The following is a 25,781-nucleotide window of genomic DNA, read 5'->3' as shown; positions in this document are numbered from 1 at the left end:
TGGGGACCTGGCCTGCAGGTGCCCTGACTAGGAATCAAGCTGTGACCCTTTGGTTCGCAGGCCTGCACTCTATCTACTGAGCCACATCAGTCAGGGCCTGAATGTGTTTTTGTTTTTACTCATAGTTGGCTTCCTCTCAGATCCTCATCTTTGAAGGGAGAATGAAGTGATTAACACATGTTTTAATGTTAATGGTATCACCATATTAATCATCTAGTTTTAAAGAACTCATTCTCAATTTCCATGTAAGTTTAGAAGCAAAAATTTCCTGAAACATAGATGTTCATATGAGTAAAGGGACAGATAAAATGGCTTGCACTGGGTGGTGATGCTCACTACTGATGTTTCATACATAATCTGACCCTGTCAATATTTCTGTAATTCATTGATTCAGCCAGGCTATAAAACCCCTCATAACCAGCTGAATCTCCTTCTTGCAAATAGCACATGAAGCCCCGGGCTTCTTTAATTTCTGGTACCATGAAAACAATGGCAAAATGTCTTGTCCTCCTGTGAATAATGTTCCTGTTCCTTAGTGTTTTCTCTCATAGACTGCATGGCTTCTGGAGACCCCAGCAATCCTTCATGGGTCCCCTAACTGTTCTGTCTAAAAAGGCTAGTTGATTGTTCTCCTGCACTTCATTTGGCCTCTTGGCTTTCAGAACTGTGAGCCAAGTCCAAGAATTTCACTGAGCGGCAGGGATCAGAGTTTGGGGTTTTCTTCCCTTCTATATCCATACTCGTATCTGGGTATAAAAACTGGAGCCGATATGGCTCTTTGGCAACCAGGGACATCAACTCCCTTACTTTCCTTCTCTGCAGGTATAGCCAAGATATCAGGTGTGGAGAGAGAATGGGTTAACTGAGAACAAATCCAGATACCGATCCTTCCTCAAGGTCCAACACTGAAACGGTACGTCTTGCTTGGAGAGTTAAATGTCTTGTACTCAGTACCCTGCTCACTCATGCTCAGAGCAAAAGGGCCAGGTTTGGTCCTATCTCATGGCTGTTCTATGAGTCATTTCAATGCCAAGCCTGGGTGAAAAGGATGTTAGTCATCTGACATCTGTTTTTCGAAGCGATTTTTTTCCTGTAACATCTGAAAAAAATTCCAAAGAGGCTAAGGCTGTTCACTATTCCCATTTTGTTTCCTCTCTCACTTTCTCTCAAAAGGAACAAGTTAAATTACCCTGCTCTCAGTCTTCTGAACTCATCAGTTCAGGCTTTCAGATGTTGACACATTATAATTGCTTGAACATAAAGTGAATGTTTACATCATTTTTTTCTCAAGCAAAAGGTAAAATGCAATTTAATGAGACCCATTATTAAGATGCTGGGTTGTGTCTGCAGCCACTGTGTGAAGGAATGCACTAATGAAGACAAGAGACAGCTACGGTTCTGGTTTTGTGGATGGGGGAGCTGAGCTTTTTGTTGCTGTTGTCTGAATTTTTAGAAAAATGCTTCTCTTGCCACCCTTGATTTTAGTGGCTTTGACATTTCAAAAGAGCAGGTGGAGGTAAGAGGATGGGTGAAGGAAAAGAAATGTTACAAATAGGAAAATGGACAGGTTCTTCAGCCTTATTTTGTAGACTAACCTAAGTACATGTCAATCTAATGCCAAGAATTAATTGGTTTTTTAATGATAAATTTAAAGGACATTTAGCACTTTGTTGTCATAGGCAGAACCATTCTTTTCTTCAGTGTTCAAGAGGAATCCCAGAGTCCAAGTTGAAAAGCAGTGGCCCAAACTGTAGTGTGGGGTTTTCCTTTTCTCCACAAAGTGACCTCCAGCACCACAGTTCCCCAAAGGGGCTTGTCAGGGCCTGGCTGACTGGCTGCAGCAGGGGCTTGGGACAGCCCTTGTTGTGAGGACAGCCCTGGCTGGGAAGGCCCGGCTAGGTGGGCTCCAGCGGGCAGCAGACTCTGGGTTGGGTCTATGTGGCAGGCAGAACACTGTCCAATGGGTCGCATCTGAGAACAGCCATTTGCATCAGAAATGGCCAGCAGCACTGCTTTGGGACATGAGGAAGAGGCCGGTTTCATACAGCTACATAGCAGGCCCTGGAGCCTCTGCTAAGAAAAAGGCAGAGCTGGTCCTAAAGGTGCTGGCACCAGATACATTGATCAGGTACAATGTCCAGAAGAGACATTGGGAACTGGGTGAAAAATGGGCACTGGGCTCAGAAACGGGTCCTGTTGTTAAAGGGGGGCAAGAAGGCAGAGGCAGTGGAGCAGTAAGCTGGCAACACAAAGCTCAGAGCTTCAGAATAGAGCTCACTAGTCCCTTCTGCTTAAAGTCTGGTTTGACCCTGAAAGGGAAGGCTATGTCTTCAGACCTGCAGAAATTTCTTTTTCAAGGCTTAAAAAAAAAAAGAAATTCAGTTCCCTGAATATGCCTATGACATGTAATATTAGTACTCTTGGAGGAAAGTGACAGAAATTCAATGGAAATTAGCTTTAATGAACGAAAAGAGTTTACTGGTTCACGTAACTGGAAAGCACAGGCTGGGTCTGGCCGTTACAAACACTGTTGGATCCCGGGGCTTAAACACTGTCCCTCCAGCTCCTCTCTGTCATTTCTGCTGTCTTTGCCCAGTGGTGGGCTGGTAAATGCTTAACTGCTGGGTTTTCGAAGAAAACAAACTGATGTATGTTCACTCATAAGCTTATATTAAATTTCAGTAATATAAAGGAGGTGTAGCACAATTCATTCCTAATAAGAAAATATATAATCCTCTTCATATAAATTTGATATAGCTAATTTATTTTCATAAAGTGCTTTTGTTGAGATTTGACAAACTCTTGGATCTATAGCCAAATGTGGTAGCCATTGAAGAATGAGGGTGGTTCTTCTGACTTGAATGTTGGCTGATACTTTCATTTACAAGAAAGAGTGTTATGGGCTGAATGTTTGCCCAACACAGATTCATATGTTGAAGACTTTCATGGACTGAATGTTCTTGTCTCCCCAAAAAGCACAGGCTGAAGTCCTAACTCCCAAAGTGAATGACATTAGAACATGGGACCTGTGAGAGGTAACTAGGCTTAGATGAGGTCATGAATGTGGGATCTGCATGATACGATTTGTGTTCTTATAAGAAAAAGAACTCTTTCTCTCTCCCTCTCTCTCCTCTCTCTCTCTCTCTCTCTCTCTCTCTCTCTCTCTCTCTCTCACTCTTCACCAGCCTCCATTACTATTTGAGGACACAGTGAGGAAGTCAGGCTCTCATATGAACCCAATCATGCTGGCACTCTGATCTCAGCCTTTAGAACTGTGAGAAAATAAATGCCGTTGCTTAAACCATGTGGCATACGGTATTTTGTTACCACATCCTGAACAGACTAAGATAAAGCCCTAACTCCCAATATGACTATATTTGGAGACAAAGTCTATATGAAAGTAATTAAGTTTAAAAGAAGTTGTAAGGGTGGGGCCCTAATCTGATAGGTTTGGTGGTTTTATGAGAAGAGGAAGATTGCGATCTCTGGATCTCTGTCTCCCTCTCTCTCTGTCTCTCTCTCTCTGTCTCTCTCTCTGTCTCTCTCTGTCTCTCTCTCTCGCTGTGTGTATGCCTGCATAAAGAAGAGGTCATGTGAGCACACAGATAGATGGAGGCTGCCTACAAACCAAGAAAAGAGAAATCACAATAAAATCTAGCTTGCTGGCATGCTGGCATGTTGATCTTGGACTTCTCAGTGTCCATAACCATGAGAAATACATTACCGTTGCTTCAACCCCCCAGTCTACAGTACTTTGTCACAGCAGCCCAAGCTGACTAATAAAGGCAAGAAAGATGAAATTGAAATAATAAGTACCCATGTGGGAACTTCCCTCTTTGTGAAAAAACTGACTTTACTGCTGAATCAGATTATAGTTCCTGAGAACTAGAATAATATTTCCTCATTTCTTGGTGCTGTTTATAATGAAGCATCTTTAGATGTGACATACTTTCATGTTTAATCTGCATAATGTTTTCTCTATAATTTTGTTAAATTGAGGGACAGGGTTAACAAACTATACCCTATGGTCTTAATTTGGGTAGGTGCTTCCTTTGGCCTCTTTAATCTCATTATGTTGATATTCTAGTGAATATAAACACCCACGGTTTTGTCCTGAGACCTGCTCTTCAGGTGTTTTCCTCGTGATATGGGTTTGAAAAACTGACTTTTTTTCAGCTTCAATTTTGGGAATTTATATTTCTTTTCTCAGTTAATTATTTCAGCCCACTTTATCAATCAGTTGAGATATTTTAATATTTTGACTCTTCTAGTTGGTGTATTATTTATTCCCCCAAGCTTCATTTTGCTTGTGTTACTATAATTCCATAGGCTTTTCATGTCTTCATTCTAGTCATTGTTAAACAATTTTTTAAATAGGACAGTTTTCTCTGAGATACCTTTAGAAGCTTCTTTTTACATTGCCACCCATCCAGAAAGTAATTCTGTTGTACAATGCATAGCTAAACCATTATGACTTCAATCCATGCATAAAAATATGTTTTATGCATAATGATACCAGGAAGGACGAACGTCATAAGCTAATTATATTTACTTCTTTGACCAATAGTCTAGAAGAACAAATATGCAATTAATATAATTATAACTTTGTTTCTTGTGAGAAACAAAGAGGATTAGCAATTTATGATGTTGACTATGGGTGTAAAATAGGTCTCTTAAGATCTGTAGACCTTTTTTCAGAAGATAAAAATCCATATTTTGTGGAATGGAAGAGACCATATAACAATTGCCATATTTCTATTAGAAATTTCTTTATCTACAAGTTAACCTAACTTGAGTTTAATAAAGCATGGTGAAGGACCTGCTTACTGAAACTGCCTAAGGTAAGTTGACAATAGGTGGCGATGTCTCCACAGCTTGTCATTTCTGCCCTAGGCTTCTTAATAAAAGGGGGCAAACACCCCCCTGCCTTGTGCAATCATTGAACCGTGCCTGTGGAGTTCCGGTGTGTTTGGTGTGGAAGCGCTGTTGCTGGGAATGGGGAGGGAGTGATCTCCTGGACCGCATGTGCATTCCAATGAAAAGATTCGTTTGTAGTAAAAACGCCTTAAAATAATATGAATAAGATCTGTTACTCTTAATGTTGTGAGAAAAAAGAGGATGGTAGAAAAATTATTTCTTCAAGAAGAAAAGGCAATCTTGATTTATGAAATTATTTAATTGATTTTTTAAAGAATCAGACTTGACATAGCCACAGGGCAGAATGGGTCCCTGTGAGATTCAGGGTGTCTCTCATTTTGATAAAGTTCTGCAACACAGCAGGCCCCAGAGTTGAACTAAATTTTCTTCTGGTTGTGTGCTGCGACAATCCTCCCTTGAGAAAACAGGTGCCTTGTGTCTAGCTTGCTGATGGCGGAGGGTCAGAAGGTAATAACTCTCTGGGGAGGAAGTCACTGTCAATGTGTCAAACCAGTGTCTTGTTCCATTAGACTATCCAGGATGATTCTTGGTAGTCTTTCAAGATTGCCATGTTTTGAGGTGCTCCTCACTTTGTGTCCCAGCTTGCATCTTTTTCATGTATCCTTTTAAAAATCAGAAGTCCTGAGAGTACCAGTGTGCCCGCATAAGTCCCTATGGTTGCCTCCCCATTTTCTTTCTGCTTGAGACTATTTCTAATTACCTTGCCAGCATTTTGCTTATAGAACATCTGGTGTCTCTTTAGCCACATTCCTTCTGAGTCTCAGATGGTGGATCATGTGTACATTTGGACATTCTATAAGCTGCTTTCTCAAAGTCCAAGGAAATGCTTAGCCACTCACGACTTTGCCCTTTTCGTGACCATTTCGTGACTCCTGTCACTTCCATACCCTTAACCTCCATGTTGGCCAGAAGTACAGACAATGTAGTGATGCACTAAACCAAGGATTTATTAGCTACTTTTTGGGGGGTAGAATGGAACACCAAGAAGACGTAGGATGCTTTCCAGCCTGCCCATATTAAATATAGCCTTGCCACTGTGCCCTTCCAAAGTCCATACAGGGTTTTATACCTTCCTGACATATTTGTCCCATTAGATGCTTTTATGAACTAAAAAAAAAAAAACACTTCTGATGCTCCATTTCAGTTGACAGTCCTATTCTTTTGGGACACCAATGATATCATATTTATTTTTCTCTGTAAAAAAGTCCATATTTATTTTATCTATTACCTACAATCTGTGAAACTGATTTATCTTTATAGTCAATAAATATAAGTTGAATAGAAATAAGTAGGTATAGACACATACAAAGCACTGAGTAATTTTTAAGACGTCCTTCTAGCTGTATTTTTTTTAGAATAATTGGTCTCTTTCTTTACTATCATTCTTTTCTCTATATGTCATGGACTTACATTTTATAAGTTGATAGGTTCTGGGACTTGAGTTTGCAGCCCCACTCTGTGCCTCTGGGCTTACGAGGATTCGGAGTTACCTCCTTGCTCTCCCTCAAAGAGCAGTACAGCATTGAGATTCAGAGGGCACTACAGGGGAAGCCAATGGTGAAATTTCATAATAACACAGCCAAAGAACCAGATTCTCATTATTTCTTTAAGGAAAAAGATTACTTTTGCATGATTTGAGATTCACCTGAGAGCTAGGCCTGCTTTTCTGAAGGCCTCCTTGCACACCTGGGCCTGAAAGAAGCAGAGGGGAAAGAGAAGTTTGAAGATGCAGAGGCTTTGTTCTGTGATATAAACAAGTCACTGTGGACAGTGTTCCTAAGAGTGAGCTGCAAATACCTTTTACAGGTTGATCAACTGAAGCCAAATTAAGGATTCAGGAGGAGTTGATTTTATCCCCCCCTAGACAGAGAAAAATGACATTGCAATGCAGACAATAAAATAACTATGGCTTTCTGTTTACAAATGTGCAGATAAATCAGAAAGGAGACAGGTTGTTTTAAAGTAGATTGAAGAATGAAAAAGAACTGAAAGGGTTAATGTAAATATGGCAAGCATCTGGCCAGAGGAACAAGTTAAGAATTCTGTTTGTGGCCAGGACACCGTTTCTCTCTTGTTCTTCATCAGTGAAAGGTGTCTTTTATTTTTACAGACTATTTTCTAGTAAAGTATTTGGGCACAAATACTTTACTGGCATTTCTGAAAACAAAAATTTACATGATTCATAGTGAACTTCCAAGTTCTTAAATAAAGAACTGTCCCCATTGTGCCTGTGAGTACATTTCCTTTGTTAATGGTGACACTGATTATTTCTGTCTCTTCAACAATTTCCTTTTCCCATCCTGATGTCCACCAGCATTAGCACAGCCTGCCCTTGCCCTACTGCTTTTCCCTCTTGATGTACTTTCCTTGAAGTCTCATTGTAGCCCGCACACTATAGCACCCCCTTTTATAGGTGACACCCCAGACTTTATCTCTAGTCCACACACACCCACCACTTCCAACCCCATAACTGTGATAGTGATTGGATGCCCCCCCTTCCCCATCTTACTGTGACTTCTCACACTCACATCACACCTCTGCATTCTGCCTCGTGGGCTTTCTCCTTGGCAGGAAGGGAGATACCCAGAAGTTAGCTGGCATACACAAGGGGCGTTTCAAAGATACTGCCAGTTGCAGGTAGGGACTTACCTGACACAGGTAAGAATGTTCTTTGCTACTTGGGAACTGCCTGCTCTGGCCTCTGCTCCTGAGTCTTGGTGCTATTTGTCCTCCCTTAATCTGACACAATGAGTTGCCCTTTTTTCTTTGAGGATGAACTTTCCCCAGAACCAGACCAGTAGTCTGGCCTGGACTACTAATTCCTCACTTTGCTCCATCGTTCTCCATTGCTGTATTAGCCCTACTTATGTCGTCTTTGGAACTTTATATAGCATGAGCACATTGTCATAAATCACATTTAAGAATATTATCTGTGGAAAAATATGCCTTGAGCAAAGTGTGGTTAGATGTACAGTGAACATCTTGGATAAATGCTTGGTTCAAAGAGTGCATGTGGTAGCTCATAGCAGACTCTTAATTAGAAGGTAACTTCCAGGAGGTGTGGACCATGCCTATATCGGCCACTCATATATCCAGAACTTATCACAGTATCTGGCACATGGTAGGTTTGGTGTTTGTCAATAATATTTGTTGAAAAAAAATGAGTGAATGAATTAATGAGTTTGGGGAGTATCAGCAATTTCACAAATTTGCCAACTTTAATGAAGAGTGATTTTTCTTCCCTAAATGGGACTTCCAACCGTGAATCTATTGAATAAATATTTCTTGTTTCAAAGGAAGATGATTAATCAAACAGCCTTTAATCAGAGAGCTGCCAGGGATGGCTGGCAGGGGCGGGGGGGGGGGGGTGGCAGGGCAGGGCGGGGAGAACAAAGGAGAAGCCAGGTGCTGTGGGGAAAGTAATCCTCGGATATTCTAACCCTTTCCAATCACAGAGCTCTCTTTTCATTTGGTTTTCACACTGGGAATACATGCAACTTTTATCTAGAAAGATTTTGGTCACTAAAATAAAAATGTAAAAAACTATCACTTTACATAGCTGACATCAAAAGACTTAACTGTACCATAAGCAAATAGACAATAAGAACCTTGTGTTGATAAAACAGTGATAAATAAATATATCTAATGGAAAACTGTGCAACAGTCCCTAAAACTTTCCTACTACTTTCACTTGATGAGCTTTGAACCTTCAAATGTCTGCTTGCACTATGCTGCCTTCCAGGATTTTTCTGGACTTTTCTCTACCATTTCTCCCAGTTGGTCCTTGCCTTCAACAAGTAACCTGTCCTGATTTCCCATTTCTTTAGCATCTGCTTTCTAAGAGGTAACTATGAATGATAATGGGTTAACTAGTCCCAATAGATAAGCTATGAATCCTTAAACAACATCTTTATCAGGAAATCTTTAAAGGGTGGGTCTTCTGAACAAGGGGTCAGAGAACTATTCCGGGCCAAGTAGCTTTTCAGAGCCTGAAATCATTCCAGTTGGTCAGTTGTCCAGAGCACACAGGAGTGGCCTAAACTGTGAAGAAATAACCTTGAAGGAATTATACCTCTTTATATACCTGACCTCTTCCCATTCTACCCCGGGGAGTAAAATGTTCTGATTAGAAAACGTTCATACAATTACCTTCTTTCCTCTGGATTAAACCATTCCTTATATTTTTTCCCTATGAAAACAGATGCAATCGATTAATATAATAATTATTTCTGCCAAGAATATGTAGTTCAGAAAAAAAGAAAGTTTTCATAAAGTTCCCCAGGAAACTAGAATGTTGGCGAGATATCATTGGAATCAACACAATAATAGTGGGCAGTGGGAGGAGGTGGAGAGAAAATTTTGTAACAGAATTTCAGTGGGGTCAAAATAATTTTCACTGTGCTGCCAAGGTTCCATGAAGGCTGGAGAATAATCTACACCAGAGAAATGATTACAAACACACAAAGCAAAGGCAAATACAAAACACTGCCAAGCAAAGGAGGCTGGCTGAGCAGGAAAAAGAGGAACACATACAGACTCTGAGGCAGGAACTAGTGCAGCTAAACTGGTGACCAGATATTGTCCAAAGGCTTCATTAATATTCCCTCGTTGCAAACGAGCACCTGCGAGGCATTGCACACTCAACCCTCCAATGAGCTCGAATTCATGTTGGGCTAGTAAGAGAATAGAAGTTATAGCCCCTGTCCTTTGCTTTTAAGTGGGTTGACAAACAAAAACTATGCTGTCTTTTTTTTTCTCTTTTTTCTGGCTGGTTATTTTCCAGGCCTGCTGACCACATTCGTCCTTGAAGAGAGCATCTCTGTGTAGGCTATCGCCAGTGAGTGTTTTTTCCATCATGAATTCTAGAAATTGGGAAATATAGACTTGAAGTTATTTGATATAACAACAAAAAAACCTGGGAAACCTTTTACAGTGGGAGAAATACTTCTTTTCTGACCTTAACATTCATAGGTAGTTAAACAAAAATACTTTGGTCATGAATTTCAAACACAAGGCACACTTGAACTAGGAATTATTCTATTATTATCTACTGTTTAAGTTTTAAAGGTGTCAGAAGCCATATATCTTTAATGTAAAGTGACAAAAACGAACACTAATAATTTATTCTATTTGGTTTAAGTGTTACACTCTAGTTGAGGCTTTGTAGAAATTTCATAGTTACACTGCAATGAGCTAATTCATCTGATAAGAACAAGAGCTTCTAGGGCACAGGTGGCAAACACAAAGCCTGCGGGCTGAATCCGGCCTTCCGCCTTGTTTTATCCTGCCAGCACCTTGTTTCTACCCAGTGGCAGTGCTGAGCTCTTGCTTAACTGTTGAGGAGCAGCTACATTATACAGTCATCAAATTACATTAGGCCCTTCGAAGGCAATGGTGAGGCTGATGCAGCCCTCCGGTGAAAATGAGTTTGACACCCCTGTTCTAGGGGAAACAATGAATCTTCTTTAAGTATAATTAATATATAACATAGTGATTTGATATTTATGTACATTACGAAGTGATCACCCTGGTAAGTCTAGTTACTGTTTGTGACCATACTAAGTTATTACAGTATTATTTACTATGTTCTGTAGGCTGTTATAATCCCATTACTTATGAATTCTGTTGCTACTTTGGGTCTGCCCGGTGCCCTCTTCAAATGTGGGTGGGTGTGTCTTGTGGCCAGGCCCCAGTTATGGCCTTGACCCTAGGTACAAGGCAGCTGAGAAGTAAGTCTTTTGCATTTTCATTGCTTACAGAGGGAAATAGACTCTGTTTCCCATGAAACCTCAGGTGCAGAAATCTCCAAATATAAAAAAAAGTACTCAGATGCTAGGCAGACAAAAATAATTATGCATGTCTACTACATACAACAGTGGAGGTCCAGTTCCCTGACTTTTTCTGAGACAGACTGACTACTAGGCTTGGTTGAAACTGTGCTCTCATCTTTTCTGGACTAAAATCGGAAACTAAGGTGGGCCGAGGAAGTACATTTACACATGGGATAGATCTCCAGCACATTTTTCTAACATTGAATTCCTGCATGTTTCATATGTCATTCCTTTAACTTTAAGAAGAAATTGTGTATTTATAGATGAAATGATATGCTGTCTTAAATCTGCCTCACAGTTGTATGGAAGGGTGTTAAAAGAGTAAGGTGTGAATGAGACAAGACTGGCCAGGTGTTGGTAGTGGTTGAAGTTGGGTAATGGGCCCTGAGGATTCGTTAAAATGTCCTCTCTAATTGCATTTGAAAGGTTCCATGAAAGCATAAGGCAGAAGCAATTGTGTAAAGTCATATTTGTTCAGGGATACACTCATTTAATCACTTTTGGAAGGCAAAGAAACTTGCAGTGCCCTCCCCTGAAGAGCTCAGCCAGACCACGTCCACAGGCATCTCACTTGTCACAATCTAAGGACCGTTGGTCTCCACCTGAAATCTGATAAGATGCCCACTCTACACCTGAAACTAATGCAAAATAATACTGAATGTAAGGCATAATTGAAAAAAATTTTAAATAATATATTTAAAAAGAGAAATATGATAAGATGGGCTTGGGTATTCTCTAAAATTGGAAGATTTTACCACATGATTAAAAAAGTGCCTTTGGCTTCTGAAGGAAGTCATTATCATAGACTGGCTTTCTGTCACTGAAATTCATGCCATCAGTCTCAAAAATCTGGTCAACATACTTAAGTCTTTTCATTTTTTAAAACTAGAACTTCCTTCAAAAACAATACTCATGAAACTCCTAATATCTTTCAACCGCATGTATTTCAGGGTCCATTTCAAGGATACTAAGACCCAAGCAACTATTAACTGCAAATATTCATTATGGGGGAAATATCCAAGTTTTCTATTCTCTTCTCCATTTCAGTTCAGAAACTATTGCAAAAAGATCCGTTTCTTCCTTGTCGTGTTTATTGTCTTTCTGGCTCAAGAATTATATAACCTGACAGAGAAACGAACATCCTGTCTCTCTGATCCTGGTCTGAAATTTGACACAACTTTTACCAGGAGAAAATATTTTATATATATCAAAGAAGGAAGAGAAATAGTTCAACCCTCTCATGTTCTTTGAAGAGTGAAGGAAATAATTTAATTTGGACAGGGATAGTACTCAAAAAACTGCAATGAAAAAACATCAGTGGACAGAGAAGAGAACAGACTTTTAAAGAATTTTCAGTACTATTTCTTGACTTTGTTACTGTATTAATATAGTCTGTATTTCATTAAGAAGGTGGTAGACAGGTTTGAGAATTTAGGAATTTTTAAGGTAACACTGTCAAAGGCTGAGGTAAATCTCCCAAACAGCATTTCTGTAAAAGGCAGGAAGAAGGATGTACCAAAATAACTTGTAAAAAATGTTTCCAGGTATGATTGATTGTCCACAATCCTATATCAACAAAGTAAAAGTTATTTTGAAGAAGCTCCACCGTACATCAGTTGATCTCAGGAGGAGGACGGTGGAAAGGATATAGCACTCCCTGGTGTGCAGAGCCACCCTGGAGGCTGACCTGGTTTGTGCTCAAAAGCACAGCTGGTAAAATTATGGAAGATCAGAATGGGAAAAATGAGAGAACTCTGAAAAGTCATAAAGTGGTTGAGGGGCCATGGAAAACCTCTGCTTTAAACTCTGCATTTGAGTTAATGCATCTAAAGGACAAGGTGACAGGGAAAGAGGTCACAACAAAGCATTATGCAGTTTAGCAGGCAGGGGACAGAGCTAATCCAGTCTTCACCTCCTGGACAGACAAAGGTGAAGTAGAAAAAGATGGAGTGGCAAAGAGCGTGTGCAATGGAATCACACATGTGTGACACCAGCAGTTGCTGGTTGTAGTCTTGTGCAAGTTATTCAACTTTTAAAATATCTTGGTTTACTTGTACATAAAATGGGGAGAACCATATGATCCAGTGCCCACTTGTCTGGGTATCTACCTGGAAATTTTGAAAACATTTATTTGCAAGATATATGCTCTCCATTGCAGCATTATTCACAGTGGCCAAGACATGGAAAAACCAAAGTGTCCTTTGACAGAGGATTGGATAAAGAAGACATGGTACATGTCTGCAATGGACTACTACTCAGCTGTAAGAAAAGATGAAATATTGCCATTTGAGACAATGGGAATGGATCTTGAGAATGTTATGCTAAGCAAAGTAAGTCAAACAGAAAAAGTTAAGAACCATGTGAGTTCATTCATACATAGGATATAAAACTGAAAGCAACAAATGCACAAAGAAGAAACAAAAACTCATAGACACAGTATGGTGGTTACCAGAGGTAACGGGCATCAAAAATATGGTGACAGAAGAAGATTTGACTTTGGGTGGTGAGTGTACCCAGAATATAATACAGATGTGTTGTAGAATTGTATACTTGAAACCTATATAATCCTATTAACCAAGGTCCCCCCAATGAATTTAATTAAAAAATAAAATGGAGAGAATAACTTTGCTTATATTATGTCACTGTTTTAAAGATTATATGTAATAAAGCTTAGAATGATATTCAGAGAATAGTAAGAGCTCAGCAGAAGTTAACTAATTTACTCCTATTATCATTTATGGCCTCTACATTGGTCTCCTTATTGTCCCTGCCCAAACCAGACATACTTCTGTATGTTCCCTCTGCTTGTAATTTTTCCCTCCAGATATTCCTGCAGTTCACTCTCTCAGATCTTTCACAGTTTTATTCAAAGGTCATCTGACCAACCTACTTAAAAATGCAAACAACATCTCATCTTTTTCTCATTCCGATCCTTCTTCTCCTATTCTATTTCTTTTCTCCATAGCAGCTATCGTCTTCTAATACTATAAAATCAATCAATATATCTATCTATCTATCCATCCTCTATCCATATGTGTATTTTCTCTTCACTAGAATGTAAGTCCACAAAGGCAGGGATTTTTGTCTGATATTTTTTATTGACTAGCATCCAAAAAAGGCCTGGCACATGAAAGGTGCTTGGTAGATTACTATTAAGTATGGGAGTGACTGGCTTTGTTAAATAATGCTGTCACCAAATTAAAATACCACACCATTCTCTTTTCCCATTTCCTTGGCTTTTGGGGCCTTCATTTCCCTTCAGCTTTGCCCTTAATGTTTATCGTGACTTTGTTGCCCCTTTACTTTTCACAGGGAATTGAACACATCATATGCTATTCATCCTCTAAGCAACCATGCCTCATTCACCCCTCTAGTAGACTACCAATTTTCAAAACCATTCATTGAATTTGTAGAATGTTTGAACTGATTAAGTAAAAATGGTTATCAGTTTCCTGTGGCAAGGGAGCTAAGACAAGGCAAGTCAGCAGGAACCCATCTATCCATGGCCACCCTCCCTTCACTGTCAGAGAACCCCAACTTTACAACATTAGAATTCAAAACACACAAAATATAGAGAAAACACATCCACTTGAGAAGAATATTGATTAGGTAGAGAAAGGGGAATGGGAGGGAATGAGATACTATCACAATAGGGCAATAATAATCACCAACCATTTTCAGATTCTTTACTATGTCTTAGAAACTATACCTAGTACTTTAAATGCATTATTTTATTTTATTGAATAAAATCCTCACAACGATCCTGCGATTAATTAATTACTATGTTATCATGATTTTACAGATGAAGAGGTGAATCCTAGAGAACTTTAAGAACTTGTTTCAGGTCACATGGCTGGCAAGAGGCAGAGCAGGATGCAGACCCCATGCTCTGTGACCCCTGAATCTGGGCCCGGCAACCGTGCTATCCTGACGCCTTGGGAGGAAGGAAAGGTGAGCGTCAGACAGGCCTCGAGTGGAACACTGGGAGAAAGTATTGCTCTGTTTCAGACAATTTTATATCAACAACAACAAAAATTTGGGTAGTTTTGCAATCTCAAGAGTTCATTCATTAATCATTGATTGATTATTATTTACTGAGACTCTAACAAGGTGCAAGGCAGTGAGATGGGTTCTGAATGAACACAAAAGCATATTAGTCCTCAGTGGGAGAAATAAAACACAAACTTATAAGGGTAATTATGCAAAAGAAATATTAACAGCTTAGTTCACCAGAGCAAGAGATGACAGTTTTTATGCAAAGAACCTGATAGGAATATTTCAGGCTCTGTGGATCATACCGTCTGTGGGGCAACTACTCAACCCTGCTATGGGAGCACAAACGCAGCCACAGAGAATTAATAAGTGAATGAGTGTGGCTGAGTTCCAATAAAACTTGATTTATAAAAGCTGTTGATAGGCTACGGGCCATAGTTTACCAACTCTTTTGTTAGTGAAAACTCTTGGATAGTGTATAGTATATTCTGAATGAGCTTTTGGAATATTAGGTGCTCTAGGACATTTGTGTGTGGGAGAAAAAGTGGAGTTAGGGAAAAAGTAAAGAGAAGGGGGCAGAGAAGGAAGAAGAGAATCAGGAGACAGCATGTCATGGAAACCCAGGAAAAGGGACAGGGTGACTCACTAAGGCCTCAAGGAGGGTGAAGACTTCAGGTGGACCTCAAAGGATGAAGAGCATATTAGGAAACAGGAACATCACAAGGAAGGAAGGCATGAGTTATGTGTAGTTGCCCATTGAGCCTTTGGGGGTGTATCTGGATGGGGAAGAACTTGGTTTTGTGTGGAAGCAGGGCTGGCACTGGAGAAACTGCCTTTGACAGAGATAGGGACAATGTGGGCGCTGGCCCCTTCCTCTTCCAGATGTGAGGGGCCTTTCCTATCTCTCCAGCACAGGCAGGCATGCCTGCCTCTCTCTTCTCTTTCCCACCCGACCTCTTGTGAGCCATCTTCTCCCTGCTGCCCAGGGTCCAGTGACAAGCACTCCTTTCTTTGCATGTTTGTAGCTGAGAGCAGCCAACATTACCTGGGCTGTGTTTCACACAATCTGTATTTCTTAATATTGACCAGTGAGTTTTATTGCCCCAAGGGTTTTTTCCCCTCGATTTTTCAATTTCTGTGAAGAAAAACACAGTCCAAATAAAGAATATGCCTAGGATCTTTGCTCTTTGTAGTTATTTCACTCACAAGCAGCTATTGTGTGTGATTATAGGATGTTGGCAGTAGGAAGGCTTCCAAGATCTCATAGTCTAACTCATTTGTTTCACATTAGACATAAAAACTGTGGCCCAGAGCAAGGAAAGGGACTTCCCAAGCCTCATAACTCTTACCACTTGGGATAGTTTTGCTTTTCACTTTTCAATTAACCTTTTTACTGGGAAATATAACACAATTATACCCTGAAATATAAAACAAAGGTAAGTATAATAATTGCTAAACAGACATGTAATCACAAGAGCAAAAATAGAACAATTCCAGGCCCTTCCAAATACACTGCCACACTTCCTTCTCCACTCAGCCATTAGCTGACCTTTTTAAAAACTTTGTTAAGATATACATAACAGAACATGTACCATTTTAACCATTTTTAAGTGGACAATTTGGTGGCATTAAGTATACTCACATTGTTGTGCAACCATTGCGAGTGCCCATCTCCAGAGCTTTCCCCTCCCCCCAAAATAAAAGCTGGTACCCATGAAACAATGACTCTTGGGACAGTTTGACCAAGAACTTCCTAGATCTTTTGGGGCTCTGGTCTTTCCAAGGATAAAGTTTTGAGGCCGTTTTAATATTTAGAGGATTTTGAACATCCATGTAGGCTTGAAAGATAATTAAGGTTGAAACGGATATTGCTTTTATGTTGGAAAAAAAGGAATCGGAATGCCTTGCATGAGAAGTCCCTTTTCAGGAGCGGTGCAGAATCTACACCACATACTCTTCTGGCTCCTGAGGCTTTCCGCTCGGATCCTAAAGTTGGAGCCACAAGCCCTTAGTAACAAACCCCAAACAAGCTACAGCAGGTTATGTTTACAGTTTAAAAACATAATGCTCAGCCCCAGCTCCTCAGCCTTTTATGACTCTGAGCAAAGTAATGGAATGCTCACAACTCCTCCATCTGGGTAGTTTTTCATCACAGATAAGAATTGCTATTTTTCTCTTGCCAACCACATAAATAATGGCATCTTCTCTCCTACTCATGAAAGGAGCAGAGAAAGGCCCAGACAGGGAGGAGGTGTGTGAGAAATCCAGGATGTGCAAGAGAAAAGGTCACTGGAGCTGGGACTGAAGATGCCAGGTAGACACTGGCAGCAAACACCACCCTCCTCTCACACTCTTTCCCCCAAGAACATGTGGTTTTAGGGGAAACTTATTACAGCGAACACTTGTACTCTGAATAGGAGAGCATCCAAGTGCATGGTCACTGTTGCTTATAACACTACTTGTCTACAATATAGTTATAGGTATGTTCATGTGAATACAAAGAACCAAGATACCGATCATATCATTACCATGACGACTCCATTCTGATCCCTCTGCATTCATTAAAACAAGGCTACAAACTTAAAAACTGAAAGGTCAAATGCAATTAAGGGCCACACCCATTCTGGCCTAAGAGACTGCATCCCTGTGCTGTGCTATCTTGAAAAATAAAGCAGTCCCTTCTCAGGTATCTGAGATTCCACAGTCTCTAAGATGAAATAATGTGGTTACACTTGAATACCTGAAGAAAATGGAAATCCTGTTATATTTTAAAAGGAGTTTCAATTTTTCTGCTGACCTACAGAAAAGTCCTGGAGTTACCACCTTCTTCATTAGTACAGTTTTCAATGCTTTTTTTTTTGAAATAAAAAATGTTGCTACCATTCTCCAGGACCTTTGGTTTCAACTTTACTGTCACCGAGTCACCACTTGTCCTGTGCTGCTCACCTCTCATCAGACTCCAGGTCTTGTTGCCTTTGCTTCTTAAAAGACTCTTGAGTCTTCCCCGCTTTCCTTCCTACTGCCAAAATCCTTTCACGCATCAGACTCATGATTATAACCTCCTGTTTCTCATCTCTTTATTTTTCAGTATTTATCAGACTTATTTATTTTTGGTTTTCTTTCTTTGGGAAAAGCAACCAATTCAAACCCATAATTATGTTTTCTTTAAGCTTTCCCATTTCTAAAACTTGTTCTTAAGCCAGTCTTCTCCTACCTCTCCCATATTCCAGCTTTATTATTACCATCAATATCATCACTGCTGTTATTTTCTTTTTATGTGACTCACATTTTGGGCATTTAAGCTACCAAGGAGTCCATTTGCAAATCTACTTTGCAAATTTGGTGCTGATGATTTATGACATCAAAACCCCTTCCTGGGAATGACTAAAACCACATGAAACTCCTTAGTGCCATAGAGGTGATGGAAGGCATCTACACTGCAGAATAAGAGGTTTTTGCAGGAAAAATTGTCAGCATGTAGCTAATCAAGATCAAACAGAAAGAGGCAGATTTGGTGGATATTTGAGAACTCTGTGTTAGAATAAGGCCCACGTGTTTTTCAGCTTGGGTTCAAATCATCTCCTTTTAATTAATTGTTGCAGTAATGATCTCGGCATTGTAGAGTTTTCCTTACTTATTTCAAAATCTCAGAGAGTTTGCTAACAGTGTGTAGGCACAAAGTATCTAGGATACTGTCCTATGCTTTGTCAAGAATAACAATTAAGCTACCTTTTATGTATTTGATGGTTAGGCTTTGGTACTCTGGGGCCAGGTCTTTATTTTCCTGAATTTCTGAGGGTTCTTTTTTTATTTCAAGAGGCAGCAAGTGCTGAATTTTAAATTCCATTATAGAAAATACTTAATTCACAACCATCAGATGACAATCATTTCAAATATATAATCATCTTCTTTACATAGCAGCCAGAATAATTTTTAAAAACAAAACCTTGTTCCTATTACATCCCTTTTGAATAAACCTCAAGACCTTGAACTGAAGTACAGGCCCTGATGACCTGGTCCTTCTCCACTAGGGCCACCTCCTTCTCTCTGCTCTGGCTACCCCAGCCTTTCCTCCTTCCGTTCCTTCAATGGGGCAGACCTCAGAGCTCTCATACCTCCCTTGTCTAACCCTCAATGTGGCTAACATCTACTGGAACTCTAAGTCTCACCTAAAATGTTACTTCTTCAAAGGGGTGTACCCTGACATTCCTTTCCCCAGTCTAAATTAAGTCCCTATATATATGTTATCTCATTGTAACTTGAACTCTTCCTCTGAGTCCTTTAAATAGTTGGTACTTGTACATTCTATGATTCTCTGGTCAATATCTCCTTCTATCAGTCAGATTTGATTGGAGAAAGAGAACCACCTGGAGTAATATCAAAAGCAAGATTTCCTGTGAGGATTGGAACTCACACAGCGGTGGGTGCTGATGAAGAGGTCTATGGAAAACTGCGGCCTTGCTGCTGGTGGCGGCCCGAAGTACCGTAGGTCAACAGGACTGGCCGTCAGGAAGAAACTCTAGGCATGAAATGGGGAGACAAGGAACAAACAAAAACTTGTGAGGACAAACTAAAATCCACATCCCTCTCCCACCGCCTCCATCTTCGTCTGTTCAGGGTGCTTTAACACAGTACCGTAGGCTGGGTGGCTTATAAGAAATGGAAATTTATTCCTCACAGTTGTGGAAGTTGGGAAGTCCACAATCAAGGTGCTGGCAGATTTGGTGCCTGGTGAGAGCCTGCTTCCTGGTCCACAGATTGACGTCTTCTCTCTGTAACCTCATGTTGGGGGAGGGGGAGGGAATTATCTGGGTCTCTTTCACACCAATCACCTTCCAAAGGCTTCACTTCTAAATACTACCATGTTGGGGATTAGGCTTCCATGTATGAATTTGGAGTACACCCCAACACTCAGTCTATAGCAGTCTCAGCCTTGGTGATGTGTGGAATGTGCAGGAGGAGCTGGAGCCCTTCACCATGGGGATCACTCATTTAAGCTGAAGGAGGAGCTCAGACAGCAGCAGCAGAAGTTGCAGATTAACTGCTGCCTGATGCCAGTGAGGTGAGTGGCAGATCAGTGACAAATGTGTATGAGTGTGGCAGCACCTGACACCTCATGCTGACTTTCAGAGCTGCTGCTTCCCTTTCCTTGCCCCTTCCAAATATGGTGATATTTTTAGCGGCCAACACTAAATGAGAACCATACCCAAAAGGGGATTCTAAAACACATGGTTTCTGCTTAGCTAAGTTTACATAGCGCAAGACTACCCATTCTTTTATTAGTCTGCAAGTTCCATAATGGCAGAGAACATAGTCACTGTCTAGCATCTACAATAGTTTTCAACACACAACAAGTCTTGAATAAATTGTAATTCAAAGGATGAATATTTTAATGAACAATTTCTATTTTTTCTGTGAACAAAATTAATTTGTTCATTAAAAACAATCATCCTTTGAATTACAACTTATTCAGGATTTAATTGTATAGTAATTGTAAAAATGACAAACTTTGAATATGATGTCATTTTAGTAGTGCATTTAATAAATTTAACCATGGTTGGTAGCTTAGTAATTAGTGCAAACAAATTTGCAACTACCTGAAATTATTTTTGGATATATAGTAAGTAAAATTAATTAATTTTAAAATGTCACTACAGGCAAAGGTGGCTATCCCTCTTCTTAACTGTGACATGTGTACTATTAAGAAATCAGAAAAAAACATGCTTTGACAATTCCCTAGAACCTTCTCAAGTTGTAATTGACAGCAAAGAACAAGATGACCTTAGTCAACTGTTGGAACTAGCCTGAACTTCAACAATTCTGCTGAAATTAGGAACCTTTTGGGGGAAAGGGGGTGGATCAGAGAAACAGAAGCTGTCTGTCTACTCCTGATCACACAGTCGCTGGGACCGTCCCAGGAGCTGGACGTGAAAGGCTGACTGCTTCTCCCCATCCGACTCTCGAAGGGTCTGGAGGCGCCCACTCACAGATGCTAAAGTTTACATAGCACAAGACCACTCACTGGCCTTCAGCCCACTGTCTTTGGTCTTGAAGAGTCAAAGTTTGACAACTCTTGGGTAACAATCTCTTGCTTAATTGTGCTTTGGCTTGTAGGATGCATTTAACCCCGTGACTGTACAATTTCCTGTGGATGAAAACTGAAGAGAATACCTATTAGGTGATGTGTTTATTTGAGTAACATTTCATGTCTAATTTTAGAAAACTCCCTTAAATTTTTACAATGTGCCAGTGCACTGAGTGAGGAGTAGAAGAACCACATGGCATTTTGCAGTCTTAGGGACCTCAAAGAAATACTTTGGCATGTAAGTGCAATCAGGTGAGGATATTTGGGGGAAAGCAGCCTGGTAATGAACACTGAGTTGTTGTATCAGCATTAGGCAATTTTTAAACAAAGACCCTGACACAAAATCAGCTTGGAAATTGCTATTCATTTCATCATTCATTAATTCCACAAATAATTTTTAAGTGTCCACTATACACTAAGAATGTATGATAGTCATGCAATTCAATGGTCAGTGGCAGTCAAAAAGGCTTTTTAAAAATATATTTTATTGATTATGCTATTATAGTTGTCCCATTTTCCCCCTTCACTCCCCTCCACCCTGCTCACCCCTCCCACCCATATTCCCCCCCTTTAGTTCATGTCCATGTGTCATAAATTCTTTAGCTTTTACATTTCCCATACTATTCTTGCCCTCCCCCTTATTTTCTACCTATTGTCTATGCTATTTATTCTCTATATCTTTTCCCCCTCTCTCCTCCTCCCACTTCCCTGTTGCTAACCCTCCATGTGATCTCCATTTCTGTGTTTCTGTTCCTGTTCTATTTGTTTTCTTATTTTGCTTTTGTTTTAGGTATGGTTGTTACTAACTGTGAATATGATGTCTTTTTTTACTGTTCATATTTTTTTATCTTTGTTTTCTTAAATAAGTCCCTTTAACATTTCATATAATAAGGGCTTGGTGATAATGAACTCCTTTAACTTGGCCTTATCTGAGAAGCACTTTATCTGCCCTTCCATTCTAAATGAAAGCTTTGCTGGATAGAGTGATCTTGGATGTAGGTCCTTGCCTTTCATGACTTGGAATACTTCTTTCCAGCCCCTTCTTGCCTGCAAGGTCTCTTTTGAGAAATCAGCTGACATTCTGATGGAAACTCCTTTGTAGGTAACTGTCCCCTTATCTCTTGCTGCTTCTAGAATTCTCTCCTTCATTTTTACCTTGGGTAATGTAATTATGATGTGCCTTGGTGTATTCCTCCTTGGGTCCAACCTCTTTGGGACTCTCTGAGCTTCCTGGACTCCCTGAAAGTCTGTTTCCCTTGCCAGATTGGGGAAGTTCTCCTTTATTATTTGTTCAAATAACTTTTCCACTTGTGTTTCCTCTTCCCCTCCTGGTACTCCTATAACTCAGATGTTGGAACATTTAAAGATGTACTGGAGGTTCCTAAGCTTCTCCTCATTTTTTTTGAATTCTTGTTTCTTCATTGTTTTCTGTTTGGTTATTCCTTTCTTCCTTCTGGTCCCTTCCATTGATTTGAAACCCAGTTTTCTTTCCATCACTATTGGTTTCCTGTGTATTTGCCTTCATTTCTCTTATCATAGCCTGCATTTGTTCATCTAATTTATGACCAAAGTCCACCAATTCTGTGAGCATCCTGATCACCAGTGCTTTGAACTGTGCATCTGATAGGTTGGCTGTCTCTTGGTTGCTTAAAAAAACTGGCTCTGGGGCTTTTAATTCTGTTTGAGCCATCTCTTTTATTTTATTTTTTTTTCCTTTGGTCTGGTCGCACCTGTTACATATGAGGGGCGGAGCCTTAGGTGTTCACCAGGGTGGGGCACCTCAGTTGCTGGGTTGTGACACTGTATGTGGGGGCAGGGTCCAAGAGGGAACAATGGCACCTGCTCCACTCTCTCTAGGACTTCAGTCCCCTTTGCCACTTTCCACAAGCAAATTGGGCCCTTCTGGTGCTTGCTCCTGGGCAGGTGGGCATGTGTACTTTCTCAGACTCTGTGGGTCTCCCCATGGGGTTCTCCTGTGAGGCTAAGAGAATCTCCCGGCCTCAACTCCCACAGGTGTTTTTAGTCAGTGCCTTCAGGGTTTGTTTCCTGAGGCTGGGTCCCTGCGTTGCGCCATCTGTGTCGCTGCCTGTTTTCACTTAGTTTGCGCGTGAATGTGTGGCTGTGGATAGCCAGCTGCCTTGCGTGCCTCACTGGGTCTGCTCATTGCCTCCCACGCCCAGGGTCTGCCACCTGGTCTGTTAGCTGCCCCTGTGCTTCTGGGGTCCACCAACTGCTGTCTGCACCCTGTGCGCCTGCATTTGCCAGGCATTGCTTTTTCCTGCCGGGACCCCTCAACCCCTCTCTGTAGGCCTCCGACTCCGCCCGTCCTTACCGGTCTGGATGAATGGTAGTCAGACTTCCATTCGGTTCATTTCTCTCTGTTCTGGTTGTTTTTTGTTTCTAAATTCTTGTTGCCCTTAGTTTTGGTTGCCAGAGGAGGTACAGTGAGACCACCTATGCCTCCATCTTGGCCAGAAGTCCAGATTTTTATAAATATCTATATAAATAGATACCAAAGGAAATGCTGAAAGGAGAAGAGCAACATGGAGATTGATACATATAGTCTAATGCTTTTTATGTACATTCACCATGTACAAAAGAAAATCCTACATGTATTTTAATGTTTTTCTTTATGTGCATAGCATTTAAATGCTCAGGCATGTTATGTGCACATATTTCTACATGTAGAGAGGAGGAGGGTAACAAGAGCAGGGCTTGGGCTAGACTCTGGAGGAACGGCATACACTACAATGAACTGGAAGGAAAGGTCGGGTTGAGAAAGTGTGACAAGCAGGGAGGGCCAGAAAGGTGCTTTAGGGCCAGGAAGGTGCTTTAGGGCCAGGAAGGTGCTTTAGGTCCACAAGAATGGTGGGGCGGGCTGAACTTTATGCCACCTTCTCTATGCAACTCATGGTCTGACCACCATGTTTTATTCTCATATTTCACTTCTCCAAAGGCTCTTCTAAGTTCTAACAACAGTCATGTTCACATTTACTTTGAGGAACTGATAAAAATGGGCCGCTTTGGGGAATGTGCTCAAAGGTAGTGGTGGTTTCCCCTGTGACCACTCCAGCCCTGAAAATACATGCCCTGCCATCAAACTAAGCTTCTGTCTTCAAGTTTGGGGATGGCAGTGGCAGAGATCAGGTGCTCAGATTCATAGAAGATGGCCCAGAAAGAAGGGAGAGTGAAGGAATTGGGAGTTTTGGACAAAGAGAGGCAATATGCCAAACCACTGACTCTGTGAATTATGGAATGGGGATCTAGGCACAGTGCATCAGCAAGCATGGTTTCCCCACATCCCTACAGCTCAAGTCCAGAGGTAGTCTGAATGTGGTGGGCCTCATGTACAGGTGAAGATTTCCATAAGGTATGCATCTCTGTGCATTCCTTCAAACCAGAAAATATATCACTGGGCCTATTACAGGTACCCAGTTAAAAAAAAATTAACTAAAAGTGTAATAAAACTCTAAAATATAAGAACCATAGGGGCTGTGTATAAGTCAACTGTTTGAAAATCTGGTCAAACTGTACCCATGACCATTTGTCATTTGACAATAGTTTCCTCATCTGGAAACCCAGAGTGGTATTCTATTACTAGGAGAGAATGAACGAAAGACCTCAGGCATTCCATTCCCAAGAGATAAATTATATAATTCATAACAAAGAGAAGGAAAATGAAAGCATAAGATGTTTTTCAGTCTTGGTCTTTTGCAAGGCCAAGGGAACTGCTGCAGGCATGCTACATTGTTATGAGAAAGTGGAGAACACTCTCCTCCCACGGCCCCCAAACGAGAAAAGGAAAGTTGTACCTGGATGCTGCTGGGTTAGGTAGTCCCGAACATCAAGGAAGAGCAGTGATGGTGTTGCCAACATTTGAATTTAACAAACATCTTTTTGTCAGCCCCTTCTAACTTGAGGAGGTGAGACAGAGGAGGAAAGTGGGAGAGAGAGAATACGAAAAACACCCTCTATGGATCTAGAGGAAGATTCTCTTGTACAGGGGAAACCAATGTGGATTATACCTAATTGTAATTTAATATCAGTTTAACAAGATAATAAAGTAACTTGGACAAGCACAAAACAAAATATGAAAGCAAACTATTTTCATTTAGACCCTGGTAAGAAGAAGTTGGTCTCCCTTGACCTTTAGCAAAAAAGTCCTCAAAAACATGGGCAGGCCAAAGAGGGAGGTTATTTTTGCAGGGAAAGTTGCTGTACATTCACGGAACAGTTACTTGCTAGTCAAGAGTGTAACAGAAAACCCCTTGAAAGCCTGAAGTTTCTCCCTCTATGTCATCATTTTGGGTTGCTCTCATCTGTCTCTGATTCCATCCAGACTGATCAGCATAAGAGGACTTGGGGCTATTTCTGTCCATTAATCATTCATTCCTAATTTTTTTTAAAAAACTCAAAAAAATTGAAGCTAGTAAAGTCCACTTATAGTAAAATGTTTAAAACTTTTTTCTAAGATAATGATTCCTTTTAATAGGAAAAATGGCTCGAAGAACTTTGCTTTAAAAAATTTGTAAGATCACCTGATGTCATCAAGTCACACATTTGTTTCTATGAAGCTATTGAGACCGAATTATTTTGAAATGACTAAATTCCAAAAATTCTTGTGGAAAATCTTTTTCACTCTCCCTCCAAAGTGACTATGGACCAGAGAGGAAGAGCATGTGACAAAACAGAAATGTGTTGCTGGATTTTAAATTCAAGGGGCATTCCAGCTGAAAGAAACTATAGAATCAATTAGACCAATGCTGTCTATTTCAGCCTTTGTTCAACTCAGCTTTCTCAAAATACAGCACATCTGCCCCTCCCATCATACCACCACTGCCAACTTCAGCCATGGGGATACCTATACATCTTAGGATTGATTTTCATTCTCTATCCTGTTTGGGGTCAATATCTCTCTCATCTTTTTATCTTTT

The 25,781-nt window shown here is 40.5% G+C and overlaps 1 pseudogene; it reads right to left on the bottom strand.

The window, feature by feature from the left end:
• Positions 1–382: 382 nt before the first annotated feature.
• On the bottom strand, positions 383–967 carry LOC114494836 (annotated as a pseudogene).
• Between the last annotated feature and the right edge of the window lie 24,814 nt (positions 968–25,781).

The sequence above is a fragment of the Phyllostomus discolor genome, chromosome 4, assembly GCF_004126475.2.
Source record: "Phyllostomus discolor isolate MPI-MPIP mPhyDis1 chromosome 4, mPhyDis1.pri.v3, whole genome shotgun sequence".
In the NCBI taxonomy this organism is placed as follows: Eukaryota; Metazoa; Chordata; class Mammalia; order Chiroptera; family Phyllostomidae; genus Phyllostomus; species Phyllostomus discolor.
This window is presented reverse-complemented; position numbering and strand designations above follow the sequence as displayed.